This window comes from Pezoporus wallicus, unplaced genomic scaffold (assembly GCF_028554395.1).
Source record: "Pezoporus wallicus isolate ANWC-B61680 ecotype Strahan unplaced genomic scaffold, APGP_CSIRO_Pwel_v1 contig_8166, whole genome shotgun sequence".
NCBI lineage: Eukaryota > Metazoa > Chordata > Aves > Psittaciformes > Psittacidae > Pezoporus > Pezoporus wallicus.
The window spans coordinates 2,142,410-2,156,277 of NW_026638114.1; positions in this window are offsets into that span (position 1 = coordinate 2,142,410).

A 13,868-nucleotide genomic window follows, 5' to 3' on the forward strand; every position below is an offset into this window, starting at 1 on the left:
GGAAAACTCCTTTATTTTTAATTCATCCCATACAGCATCTTAACAGTGTGAAACCCAAGGGACTGCTGCCCCCAGACCTCAGGGGATTCAGCAAGGGGGTCTCAAAGAGAGCAAAGCTGCTGCCACTGAGGCAGGAGTGAAACCTCAGCATCTGTTGTTCATGGATGAAAATAAGTGGGTTTGTGCTAATTAAATACATGTATTTTGTTGTGGATGCTCTTAGTGATTTTTGACTATATTCTCTCATCAACTGTGGTTTACTTTATGCTGGCGAGATGGAAGAAATGCACTTCCTTGTTTTGATCTAGTATTTACATTGCTTTTATTGTTTAAGCAGAGTACCTTAGGGTTACTTATTACTTCTGTCTCTCCAGCCTCACCAGGAAATCCCTGTCCACAGAGAAGGGCAGCTCATGAGAGCACTGAAACTCAGTGGTTGGGCAGTCCTATGGGGGAAAACCAGGACAAAAAATACATTTGTTTCCCCATACCACCTACAGTGCAAGCCCTTTGCAAAGTACCTTCTGAATCAGTTTACAACCCCACAATGAAATAAAGCATCAGCAATTGTGCTGTTTCATCCACAGGGCCATGAACCTCATTCTCATAGCGCAAGACAAGGGTGGCTGGTGAGTCAGGGAAATGGGCACAAACACCCCTCAACCCTTCTCAGAGCTGCAGATGTGGAAGGTGTGGAGAGTCTGGGGCAGATCCACCTCCTGCTCTGCCCCTTCCCAGGGGGGGCTTTTTGATTCTCCTTCCTGTACAAACCTGTTTGAGCAACACATTCCCCCTGAGGACACATTGGGCAACCTCCTCCTGACTCATGGTCTGTAGGAGTGCCCCCAACAGCATCAATCACCATGTGCAAGTGAAACACTTGTGACCAGTGACATCTGGAAACCTCACTACCACAGGAGGACCCCAGCCCTCCTCCTGAGCTGGGGAGGCCAGGACAGGTTCCCCAGACCATGGTCCATGTCATGGTGTTTGTACAGCAGCTACAGCCGAGTGTTTTAACCCAGCCTGGTCTCATTGCTAACTGGCAATGATGAACCCATCCCTCCATTGCTAACAGTCCTAGTTCTGTCCCTTCTGGGGACCCAAGCAACCCTGCTCAGACCTCAGCCTTGGAAACCATCGGTTAACCAGACCTTGCTGCCAAAAGCAGAGCAACTCAACCCTCAATTTGCATAGAGCCTCAAGTTCATTGAATTAGCATCACCCAAGGACACCAGTCTTAGCAGAAGCCTCCCACACTGCCCCTGCACCTCCAGAGCCCGTAAGGTTTGTGTGGGGGAAGAAAGCCCCACAGCACATTGGTACTGGTGCTTCAAAGGACAAGTGCAATGAATCAACACGTGGGGGTTTTGGAGAGCAAAAACCTGTTGTAAATACCTGGCATGAAGTGTGGTGTGGGGGGGAAGCAGCCCGAAGGCCACCCATTGTGGACTCCGTATCAACAGGCTCAGCCTATGTACCCAAACCCACACACCCGCACATCCCAAGATGGGGATTTCAGAAGTTAGAAAAGAAAAGAAGTTGTTGAAACTCCAACCCCAAACTGCAGGACTCATATGGTAGTTGGCACTGACAGGGTAAGAGATCCCCATGCTCCTGCCCAGGGCAGGGGGAGGTCTAGTGTGTTCCTCCAGTGGGGAGCATGTCATGACCACCCCAGTGCTGTGTGGCAGCATGGACATTAGAGCAATTTGAAGCTGTCACTTTGATGCAGTTTTGCTTTGTGGTCATAGGCCTGTCTTTCAATAGATAAATAAAAGCTGAGACTGTTTCCCTTACCCAGTGGGATTTTTTGGGCTACAGTTAGCATCAGGGAAAACTTTAAAATGCAGGAGTGGAGATCTATAGACATGGCTGTCACAAAGGGAAAACAGCTCAACCCTTAAATTACCAGCATCTTTGGCTGTTCAGTGTCAATACGAAGCCACAGAAGACACAGTGCTGGCAGTGCAGTTGTCTGTGTCCTCATAACTAAAATGGGATAAAACATGTAACACAGGTAAAACTGAACATAATGCAATCTTCACAGTTGTACTTTCCTTTAAGATCTACACAGGTTAGACTTTCTATATAATTAAATCTATAGATTGCCTTTGAATGCTTACTTTGCAATTCCTGGAGCTCTGATGAAAAGTATGCAGTTTGCAATGACAAAATTTATTGCATCTAGCACTCTATATTACAGCTGCTCTGCTAACCACAATAAACAAGATATGAAAAGCAATCACAGAGATAATGTCATGGAGAAACAAGCACCAGCTTCATCTTTAACCCTTTCACTTGCCTTTATGCTGGAAACTACAGCACCACCCAGCCCTAGGGAATTAAGGATTTTGTTTGTACAGAATAGACTCAGGGCTTTGGTTTCTTTTCCTCCATCTCTAAAGCACCAGTTTTGCTGGGAGAGCCGAGTTTCTCTCGGTCACTATGAAAAGGCAGAGCCCATGGCTGGAGATAAAACAAGTAGAGCCAATCCAGCTGCTGTGGTGGGTGTTAGCAGGGGTGATGAGGCAGGACACAACTGTCCCTGGGGGAATTAAGCTTTGCAGCGCTTCAACCCACACTTAAAACCTCATAGCTTCTGGTTTTAAGCCTCTTTCCCCAAGGCTGGAAGTAGGCCCCAAGCAGGGCTGGGACACCCCATGGCTGCTCTGGGCTCAGCCCTGCTGACCAGCAAGATGCTGTCGGCTGAGGACACGGTGATTTCATTACCAGACATTTTGCATCACAGAAGCCCGGGTTTGACCCTGGAGACTTAGAAGCATTATTTATAAGGGTGAGTTTCCACATGAAGGTCAAGTGGGGCTGTATCAGCTTCATCAGTCACAAATGGAACAATCCTTCACTACCCACATGCCCGAGAATACTTTCCCAGTCCTGCCCCCCCTCAGTCTTCTCCAGATCCAGAAAGAAACCCCCCAGGGGCCAGAGCAGCAACCAAAGACAAGAGTAGCAATGATGAAAATCTATTTCTTGCCATTCCCATTCATGCAGTGTAAACAGTGAGTCCATATTCCTTGCACCTAAGCAAATAAATAAAGCCTTGCTAAATATTAGCACACAGGAGGACGAAGAAGCAAGCAGCTGCTTGTTTTCTGCCTTACACATGAAAATCATTGGCCATTTCAATGCAGGCATGAGAAATGCTCCACAAGTGGGAATTCTCTGCTCTATTACAGCATTTTCTGCCCAAAAGTCAGTTAACCATTTCCAAACAGGGCAGAAAGAGGTACGTTATTACTCCTTTGTATATGAACAACTGATTTCCCTTCTTTCCTCCCCACTTTTCTCCAGCTTTAAGTCTGTGTCCATCCAGCGGCAAGCACAGTCCTTGTCCACACACAGAAGTACCCCAGAATAATAAGCTCCTTGTAAATGATACTGAAACTGGGCAATGGCAGAAAAAGGGGCAGCAAGGTCTTGGGTTTAAGAACAGACCAAATTGTTCCACCCTGGGTAGAAAATATACTGGAAATAAATGTAAAAATAGACCAGGGTCTGCAGTCCAAACAGAGGGTATATTTAGTGGTTGTCAATGGGAAAGAGCAGAACATTCCTGGAAAGTGTTCAAAAAGCACCCATGGAAGATTAAAAGACTTCCAAGCAGAGAGTTTTAAGGCAGGTTGCTATGGATGCTGGAAGGGTGTCAATATCTCTGACCCTCGTAACAAGATGTGGAGCCCCAAAAGGCATTTTGTCCAGGAACTGAAAGGAGGACTCCAGTTCTGGACACCTTGGAGAAACAACCAACCTAACAGGTACACAGCCCCCTGACATAGCACGGGTCCTTCAGCGCTGATGACACATAACACTGGGCACAACCAGGAGAGGGGAGACAGCCCTTTCCTGTCACAGTCAGGGAAAACACTTCTGACAGACCTTATCCAGGCTGTTCTTGAGAGCTTCTTGAGATGTGCAGTCTCATCCACATCCTCAAAGCCATCAGCAGGAAAGTGGCCTTCTATGGCAAAGGTTTGCATGGATGGCCTTACCAGAGGTACTCTAAATACTTCAGAAAGCAGCTGATTTCTCAGAACAGCAGAGACAAAGTTTTCTTCATATAGCCCAAGCAATGAAGGATCACCCACTGTAGGAAACAGCAATGAAGCCAACGTCTATAGAAGCACAGATGCCTATTTGACTGAAGTGCATCTATCCAGCACAGGAAAGCTGGAATCACTGTCACCAGGTATAGTGTTTTAGTCTATTTGTAATGTAATAGAAAAATTTCACAGAGATTTCTGCCTTATTGATTTTGCCTAATGGAACACTAGGGACACTATGTACTTCAGTCTGTGCAACACAAAGGGTGGCAGAGATCCTCCGCTCCTATTCTAGTAGACTGTCAGCATTTAATTAATCCAGGAGCTGCAGGGCAGATTCTGAGTGCAACCAAATAAAAGCTAAAGACAAAACATCCATTTATGCTCTGAATGCCCCAGTGCATTATCATAGTACTCCTAGGGCATTCAAACTGGAGGCTACAAGGCTGCACTGCTAGAAGCACTTGAACTCCCGTCAGATTTCCCCCCTTTAAGGCCTTTTGCCACGTACTCTTCCTCCTTTATAACATCAAATGCTTTCAGTAGAAGATTCTCTTTGATGCCAATTTTCTGACTCCACAGACATAGATAAGTGGTTTCTTTTATATTTGGAAGTGTAATGAAAGCACATAGCATTTCATTACCTGTGTTCACGCACAGCACAATAGAGCAGGTTCTTTGGGAGCATCCCATCGCGTGCGGATCAAGCATTTCTGGTTGTCACCAGCTCCTCTATCACTGAATACCACCACCAGACGTACACATGCATATCATCATCCTGAGCCCAAATACAGCCTGCATGGATGACGGGGGGCAGAGGAGCATGAACTTATTTTGGCTTTGCACCTATCTCATAGAATGGTTTGGGTTGGAAAGGACCTTCAAGTTCATCCAGTTCCAGCCCTGTGCCATAGGCAAGGACACCTTCCACTAGAGCAGGTTGCTCCAAGCCTCATCTAAAGTTAAAACATCTACCTTTTTAAAACATTACTTTCCTTTGGTTTTGGTTACAGGTCTCAGTACCTGTCAGTGCTACATGTTGTCAACTGTTTTGCTGCTCCAGTCTCTCCTTTTCTTCCCACCCCTGCAAATAAGTCCCATCCACAGGGATGTCACTAGTAACTATCACCTGTTTGTCTCCCTGCAGGCGAACCAGCTAAACCCTAACTTCATAATGAAAATGCTTTATAAGTTGTAACAGCTTATGAATACCAAAAAAGCAAAGCCAACACCTCCATACACTGCCAGAACACCATACAGAAGATCAGGCCAACATTTCCTAAACTGACCAGGAATTTGAGGTCCCTGGAAACTCCCTCCCAGATGCACAGAGCTCTCAGCAAGTAGCATTGATCAGAAGAACTGGATGAGCAAAACCTTAACAGGGACACTGTGTTGCTCAGATCTCCCATTTCTCTGCCTGAGGACAGAGCATATGGAAAACCATGTAAACCAAAAAGGGAGAAAAGCCCCATCACAGTACAACTTTGTTTCCAATCTCCAAGACTTGACAAGGAATATGTAATTTAGGGCATGTTCATGGCACGCTCCCCATTTAGGTGACAACAAGCCTTTTTTGGCACAAGATGCACACCAGAATTTGACACTAGTACTTGATTCACTGTGAAAAATGGGTGTTGATTGACTTGGCTCCTTCCAAACACATTGCTACCCAGAGATTAAAAGACCACATGGCGAGGATGCACGAAACTGCTGAATTTTATGGGAGCATCTCTCAGCTGCCAAGCAAAAAAGAAAGAAAGTCACTGCCTTTGCTGTTTACAAACTTGCTTGCCCCTTTCTAGGCTTTTAGAACTGGGAGGTTGAAAGGGGTTCTGGGTTTTCAGCCTTCTTTAAAATGCGGTAGGAAAACCTAAACCTACACTGCTGAAGGGAGGTCAGAAGAGGGTTGTTTTGCTATCTGCAAGCTGAGTGCTCCCTTGTCTGAGACTTGATCATCACTACATGCTCTCCAGAGAGCCTCCATGCTTCCTTGGCATTGAAACAAATGGGTCAGAATGAAGGACTCTCATACAAGAAAAGGCAGAAAACCAACACACAAACAGAGTCATTAAGAGGCTTCTGCAGTTTAAGTCCTGGGTTTGTTTTCCTCCCATTCCAGGAGGATCTTAATGGGACTTTAAGGGCCTTGCTTGGTCTAAAACATCAGCCTAAATAGTGATCTATGTACAGCAAGAGAAACTATGCTAAGGTCATCAGATGTCAATAAGAGTTCCGCCAGCAGGGTTCAAGGATGGTTGCACAACTCCTTCAAGTTGTATGTTCATTGAATGCTTTTGTGTAGACAAAGCACCCCATAGCTATGCCCAAGACATCTTGGCCAAGAAGCAGCACAGATCTTTGGCACTGTGGGAGCATGAGCCATAAACAACTGGGCCTTTGTCTCCCCCTCATTGGCTTAGAAGAGGCTGCTTGGCTTTATGCTCTGTATGAGGACAGCAAGCACCAGCATGCTTCAGAGAAGTGGGTGGACAGCTGAGACACCTCTGTCAGAGCAGACACAATGCCCAACAGGGCTGCCACCATCCTAGTTATATCATGAAACGGCAAGTTCCTGGTGTACCAATAAACCTGACACACTTTGCTGTACAACTCCTGCTGCCCATCATCAACACTGGTGGAATAAATAATGGTTAAACCAAAGCATTGGGTGCCTGATCTTTAGTTCTTACTTTAAAAGTGGATGCATGTGGCAAGTGGGGAAGTGCGTAGGAAGGTGCCCTACCCCTTAGCAAATTCTTTGCCATCCATCTGCCTTCCCTCATGTTAAATCCTGGAGTCTCCACTGGCATGCAGATAACTGGATATTGGACTGCAGCCAGTGCTGCACAAGTAAAGGCACATTCAGGCCCAAGATGTTTTCTGGCATCAGTATCAAGCTTCTTTTCTAGCAGCTAAAGATGCTTAAGGGCATTATAATAGCTGCCTGAACATCAGAGACCCTCCCATTACTATTTGATTTCTTCGTGCAGTAAGGCATGGTCAGATTCACACAAGGTTTGCAAAGGATCAGACCTGCTCTTTTCAGAGGCAGCTGGGAATACCCCTGGAAAAATGTGAAAAACACAGCATGTGTTGGGACCAGTGCCTCTCCCTCATTATTCCATGTAAATACAAGCAATCTGACCCCTCCAAAGAGACTTTGCATATCTCAGAAAATGACCATCTGTCAGGCAACAAGGGGCACTCATTATTTAAATGAAGTCTCTATTCCCCGATGCCATTTTTGTTCACATCTTGTTATAGCCGAGTCTCTCAAACACCCCATTCCCCTAGCACAGTGAGCTGAGATCACGACTTTGCCCCGCTTTCCCCAGCAGCTATCACCCATACAAAGACAACTAAAGGATGCCTTAATCTGTGGGCGAAGAGAGATCTGGACCTGCCACCCTGGGGAGTCATGCAAATCAGAAAATACACACACAAAGCCCCATAAACTGTGATTGTGTCATAGTGACTTTTAAGCATCTTATTACGAAATCTAAGTTTCCTTGGGGGGTGTGGATATGAGCAGTGGGACCACACGGAAAGCCATGCACAGGTTTGGGCTTGTAGGAGATGTCCTTGCATGCTCTGTGGGCTCCTGCTCCTCAGTATTTCCAAATAACCTCCACTGTGCTGGGGGAAAGGAGATGAGGCCACCCAAACACTGCAAGTCATCATGTGTGAACCACAGCAACACCTTGTATGCAGCTGCAGGAACGTAGGGGCAGAGGAGTCTCAGCAGAGCCTTGACTCCCCTGCGCAGCTCTGCTGCTTTCACAAGTATTTGCTGGTGAAAAAGAGAGATCCGGGATAGTTTCTCTTTCTCATTCTTGTTAATCGAGAGGCTTCCCCACCCCCCCATTCAGGTCAAAAGAATCAAGTCAACAGCTCCTCAGCTGGGCAGGATTTGCTGAACATCACTTGTCACAGGGCTGCACAGCCCCGGGAAACACGAGCGAGGAGCCATAGCAGGGATGAGGCGGCGATGCTGGCAGACCTCTGTGGCTCTGCCTCGGGCTCTCTGCAGGCAGCCCCCTCCCTGTTCCAGTCCTCAATTCCCAGCTAGACAACAGGCAATATGGAAAAGATCAATTTCTCATGGGCTGTGAATTAAAGGCTCTAACACACCCAGAAACTTCAGTGGTGTAAGTGTGGTTTGTCTTAGGAACACCCAATTCCTGCCTAGATGGTCGAGTAGGTCCAGCTTTTAAGAGGCTGCTGACTCCATCACAAAACACCATGAGATTTAGGAGGTATGACTTCCTTATGGCTTGAAAGACAGCAGGGGGAAACTCATGCCAGCCACAATTAAAAAACACTGGGGCTTGGGTGTACAACTGCACATCACTGGGAGGTACTACACGACTTAAGAACTCTTTGCTAGAGGCAAGTTGCACGGCCAGGCACTGGAAAGGATTGCAAAGTGCTCATTCTCTGCTGGGAAGTGCCCTGGGCATGCAAGCTATTTATTAAACAATAAACCCCATCAAACTGCTTTGAATATTTTATGTGAGGGGAAATGCATCAATTTCTATTATTTTTAATGAGGCAAATTGTAAACCTCTTCAGAGGAAGAGGAAAGGATCTATCTGGAGTTAAGTGTAGATTCTCCACAAGCAATCCCAGCCTGTGTTTATTCTGGGTATTGCCACATTGCAAGATGCAAAAAATAGGAATCAACAAAGCACAGCCTGTGTCAAATTGCTTTATACTCTAAAAACAAAGCCAGCAGGGAGGGGGAGCTTTAGGAATGCTGAAATGACATCAACTCTTCTCTTGATCAAAATCAAGACTGAACAAGTAGAAGGGCGTGATCTTTCCAAGTGCTGAATGCCAAGTGACCCCATACCAGGAAATTCAGAGAGCTGCATTGTAGATTGAGCCTGACTTTTATCAAGGAGAAGCAAAGAAACATGTCATGAATGCAAGGGGGTTGGCAGGAGCTGGTAACGGGTGAACATGAAGACGACTGGTCAAATGCTAGTGAAATCCCATTAACTGACTAATCAAAGATCTGGAGGGGAATGGCCTTGTAACACCTGCTGTTTGCCTCTATGGCACAGCTTTTCCATGCTGCTGAATGCTTTTGATGCTCTGCATCCTGGTCATTTGTGTGTTCGGTGTCTGGCCACAAAAGCACCCTCTGCTTGAGCTTGTTCCTGCTGCTGCTATGTTCTGCAGGGAAACAGGCAAGCAAACAATCTCTGGTACAAATTTAGGAGAGCTGGACACAAACAAACCACAGAGCTCATCTCTGGAGCACTTTTCAAAAGAAATTAGTTGAAAGTAAATCAAAGACAAATCATCCAAGGACAGCAATGGAAAAACATCATAGAAACACCAGTTCAAGCAGTCACTTCAAGAGCTGGGCAAGTATTGATAGGGGAATCGTTGTGCTTTCCCTCCGGAAGGCTTCCTTTTATCACAAGATGCTTTGCCCCAGGGCCTGCCTCTAGGAACAGGCTGTGCAGGGTACCAAGAAGCCCCAGCTGCACACACAAACAAGGCATTAGCTGGTTCCTGATGGCCCAGACTGCCCACACACTGCTTTCTATTGCACAAACAGGAACAGAACTCTAAAAACCAGAATCTTCCTTCACTGTTTTTCACTGACAGAGCCTCAGCTTAATTACTGTGCCTAGCTGGGCATCACACAGCAAAGCCAGGCACAACAAGTCCAGAGGAAAACAAAAGCAGCCAGGGAAGCTGGTGGAAAACACTGAGTGAACTGGGACAAACTTTTTAGCTGGAAAGAGGGGAATATGATGAGCTTCAAATGCACAGAGGGCTTCCCTACCAAGCTGGACCTGATTTCCATGCTTGTGATGGATCAATTGGGAAGAAATGAGCTTGAACCAGAGCAAAGAGGATGCAGAGTATCTGCTGGGGGAGAAGGTCTTCCAGCAGCTAAGGAGACCAAAACACTGGATTAAATTAGAAGATGAGGTGTCCAGCCAGGACATCATTCACAGGGCACATACAGCCCTTCCAGATTGAAACAGAGCCCCGTGCCATGGTACCAGCATGACAGCCCAGCTCTGCAAATGGGGACAAGCAAGTTCTGACATCCCACAGCACAAGAGCCACATCCACCCATCTTATGATCACCATCTACTGAGTACAGCTCCTATGTTCCTTTGGGACTGGTGGGGAATATCTGGATCAATGCATTTTTGTGTCCCTTGGGACTTGTTGCTTTCTCTTGCTTTAGCTCACATTTTAAGCAGCAGCTCTTGCCATCCCTTCACTACCAAATTGCTGGTTAAATGGAAATTCAAAGGAACACTTAAAGATTTCATCAGTGCCATTTGGACATGTGCCTTCAGGCTGTTTATCTTTAAATGAGGTGTCACATGTAATTTAGCAGCTATATTAAGTATTGTTTGTCACTTTGGCCTGCAATGCTGTGGGCAGCCCTGTATCAGCACACACCTTCATTCTTCATTAGGAAAGATAAATGAAAATGGCACCATTTTTCTGCATTAAAGTCCCAATATCTGACATGTCCATACCATCTAATGGAACAAAGCACTACGGAGTCCTAGAGCAGGTGTTTAATTTGCATGTTATTAATGACAACCACGATGAATGCTTTGCTAAATACTTATGCTGCAATAACAAGAAAAGCGCAGGGGGGTTGCACTTAAAATAGCAAACAAGGACAAAATATTGTTAAGTTCCTTTTGCTCATCAAGTGCTTCTGTTTTTAGAACAGAACTGAAGTCTTGCAGCTCCGGTATTTCGTTTTAAATTGGCTTCCCTGACTCTGACAATGCAGGCTGTGGAATAAGGTCTGAGGACCAAACCACATCTCAAACCAGGCACAATGGAACAAGCCGCAGGGACTGGGGAAGCTCAGACCAAATAGGAGGCTCCGAGTTACCACCTACAAGAGTCCTGCCCCACTCCAAATGCTTCTCTATGCAGCCACCAAATCAGGGGGACACCCTGTTTACCCCTCCCACCCAGACCACCATTCACACAAGGTGGATACTCACCCCACACAGCACCCATTTATAAGCCTAGCACAAGAATGCAAGCACTGAAACACACTGAGCTCTCCTGCAGTTCATCCCATTAAAGAACTTTCAGTATAAAGAAATACTTCCTACCTGGTATCTCCTTTGGTCAGCTGAAGAGAGCAATGGCAGCTCCACAGTCACTGCTGTCCTTCAAAACCCCAAATGAAGGCAAAACTCTTTAGTATAATCACACAACACAAACTCAACCTGACTCCAACCTCAATCACACTGCAAAGCTCCAGGTCTGGGGGTTGCCCCTCATTTATACCTGCCCATCCCAGGGCCATTGGGTGGAAGACCAGCCTCTGTAACGAGCTCATTCCAACCTTCTGAGCAGCTGAGGGTAAATTAGGTGGATCATGGCCCTTGAAGTGATTAACACAGCTGGATGCACCACCTGGACCAGGGGTATGGGGAGGACCCAATCCCCAGCAGCTCCACTCTCCCTAATGTGTCCTAGGAAAGGCTTGTCCCTCGTGAGCAGCACCTTAACCCATCGTTAACATTGCCTTTATGACAAGCCAGCTTCCTGTTCCTAGGGAGAAAACTTCAGCTGCTCCTCTGTGACAGCCGGTGCACTGCAGCCTGCGGCTGGCTGGGAACTGTTGCATTCAAGTAATTAAATAAAGTGAAAGCCTGTGTTGCCCTGCTCCTGCTGCATCGCATGTTATAGGGAAAATGGAGAAAACCCCCAACATTAATTAGTGCTGATTTAAATGAGCGTGAGTATGTTTTCAGATGGCAGCAACAAATGGCCAGCGACATGGAAGCCACTTCTCAGAAGCTGCGTTGGTGGGTGCCAATGAATGGGACTGGAGGCTCTGCAGAAAGGATGAGAAATGGGGACTGCTCAGTCTCCTAGCTCTAATGAAAACAGATCTCGTTAACACGATCAAAACCTTTGGTGTCTCCAACCTGTTTCTACCTTCAATGCTTTCAGCAACTGCCTTAATGCTCGGGAGGGTAAAAAATACATCAGCAAAAGTCCTGCTGGGCTGCAGCAGCGGCCAGATCCTCTTCACCATCTCTCACTGAGCCCCCAGCCACACACGGTACATAAGTCCTGCCACACCAGGACAGTTTCATGCACCCTCACACCCACCTCATCCCCCAAAGCTGAATGCAAATCCCCCACTGCCAAATGTGGCCAATTTGTCTGGAGCTGATTTGGTTCTTTCCCGTTTGGGAGCTGCTGTTGCTGTCGTGTTTTGAGTCCTGACATGAAGGAAGCCCTTTGGTGGGGAGGAGCAGGGGAAGGCTCCTGGCATCTCCATAGGGGTGGTGGGTGGCAATTTGTTGTCTCCTGGATGCAGGCAGGACAGACCCACTACCAGCAAGCAAATGGGCTGATCTCCATTGGTGATGGGAAAGACCAAGCTCAAGGCACTGTAGGACACTTTGCTCCACTTCTGAGGCATAGAAATTAAAGGAATTACCAGCATGATGAATTGGGCCATAATGTTAATTTACAGGCCCAGCTGTGTCTGGGTCAATGCCTGAGCTGTTGTTAGCATAAAACCTGGCAATGTTCAATAGTTCGTGCATAGCAAGACTCTTGGTGCCTCTTGAACACGAGTTCAGATTTGTATGAGTAGCTTCCTCTTCTACTGGAAGAGTTGGATGATACCGCATTTAAAGGCGCCTTCCAACCCAAACCATTCTATGATCCATAGCAGCTTTTGAAAGTACTTGTAAATACCATGGCCACGGTCAATGCTTGCATTTTCAACTTAGGGTCAGACTTTTAACTTCTGGCCAATAGCTTTGATATGTGGCTGCCTTGGGTCCTGATTTCAGCAGTGCGATAGAAATACAAGCTGCACATCTTTAAATACCTGATAAGAGCCTGATCCAGACACAATTTATGTTGCCTAAACATTGGAGTTCCTTCCAGATAAAGTGTAGTTTCTCCTTGGAGCATGAGCTGTGGAACTGGTAGGTCCCAGCGCAGTGATGGAATTCACCAATGGGTTTCTCCCTGGAGCACTGGTGTCTGGATGCTGGTGGCTGCAAGAGGCATTGGGGTTATCATCAGTAATCCACGCTACTTGGTTATCCTGGAGGAGCAAAAATAGCCTGGTAATTAATTCCACTGCTTTGGTTGTGGTTTTGCTTTTATTTCTTAGCAATAATGGATTGAGAAAAATGGAAGATAGCGCATGGGCTCTATGTAAACAACTGCTTTGCCCACCACTGCACCCGTGCTGTAATCTGCAGGCCTGTCTGCACTCTCAGAGTAAACTCTTTAAAGATTTAATCAAACAAATTAATCCCTTAACTTGCCTGCTCCCTTATAGATGTCACTCACGAGGCAGCTTATTTTCTGATTTCCCAGAGCCTGGTTTCTGCCGAGCGCCATTTGAAATGCAAGAGGCCTTACAAAATGACCAGATAAAATATTTACTCTGAAAAATGCAGTTTATATCCTGACAGTTGCTGTATACAAAATTGAGATCCATTTAAATTCCACACCATGCCACCGAGCCCTGCTAAAGGCAGGGGCTGCTCGCAGCTATTAGAGGAAGTGACGGGATTGAGCAGGATGGGGCTCTCCACCCAGCCCCTCCGCTGTCTGCTGACCTTGGCCAAGTCATTTAAACACTCTGTGCTGTTTAGTCATCTGTAAAATTAGTATTTTACTATTTACCCACCATCAGGAGATACAAATGAAGGTCACCATTTGTGAAATGCTTGGAGACCTTCCTGGGGAACAGACTTTACTCATGTCCGCTGCCTTCCAAATGACACCTTGAGCTGGATCCTGCAAACCCTGTGT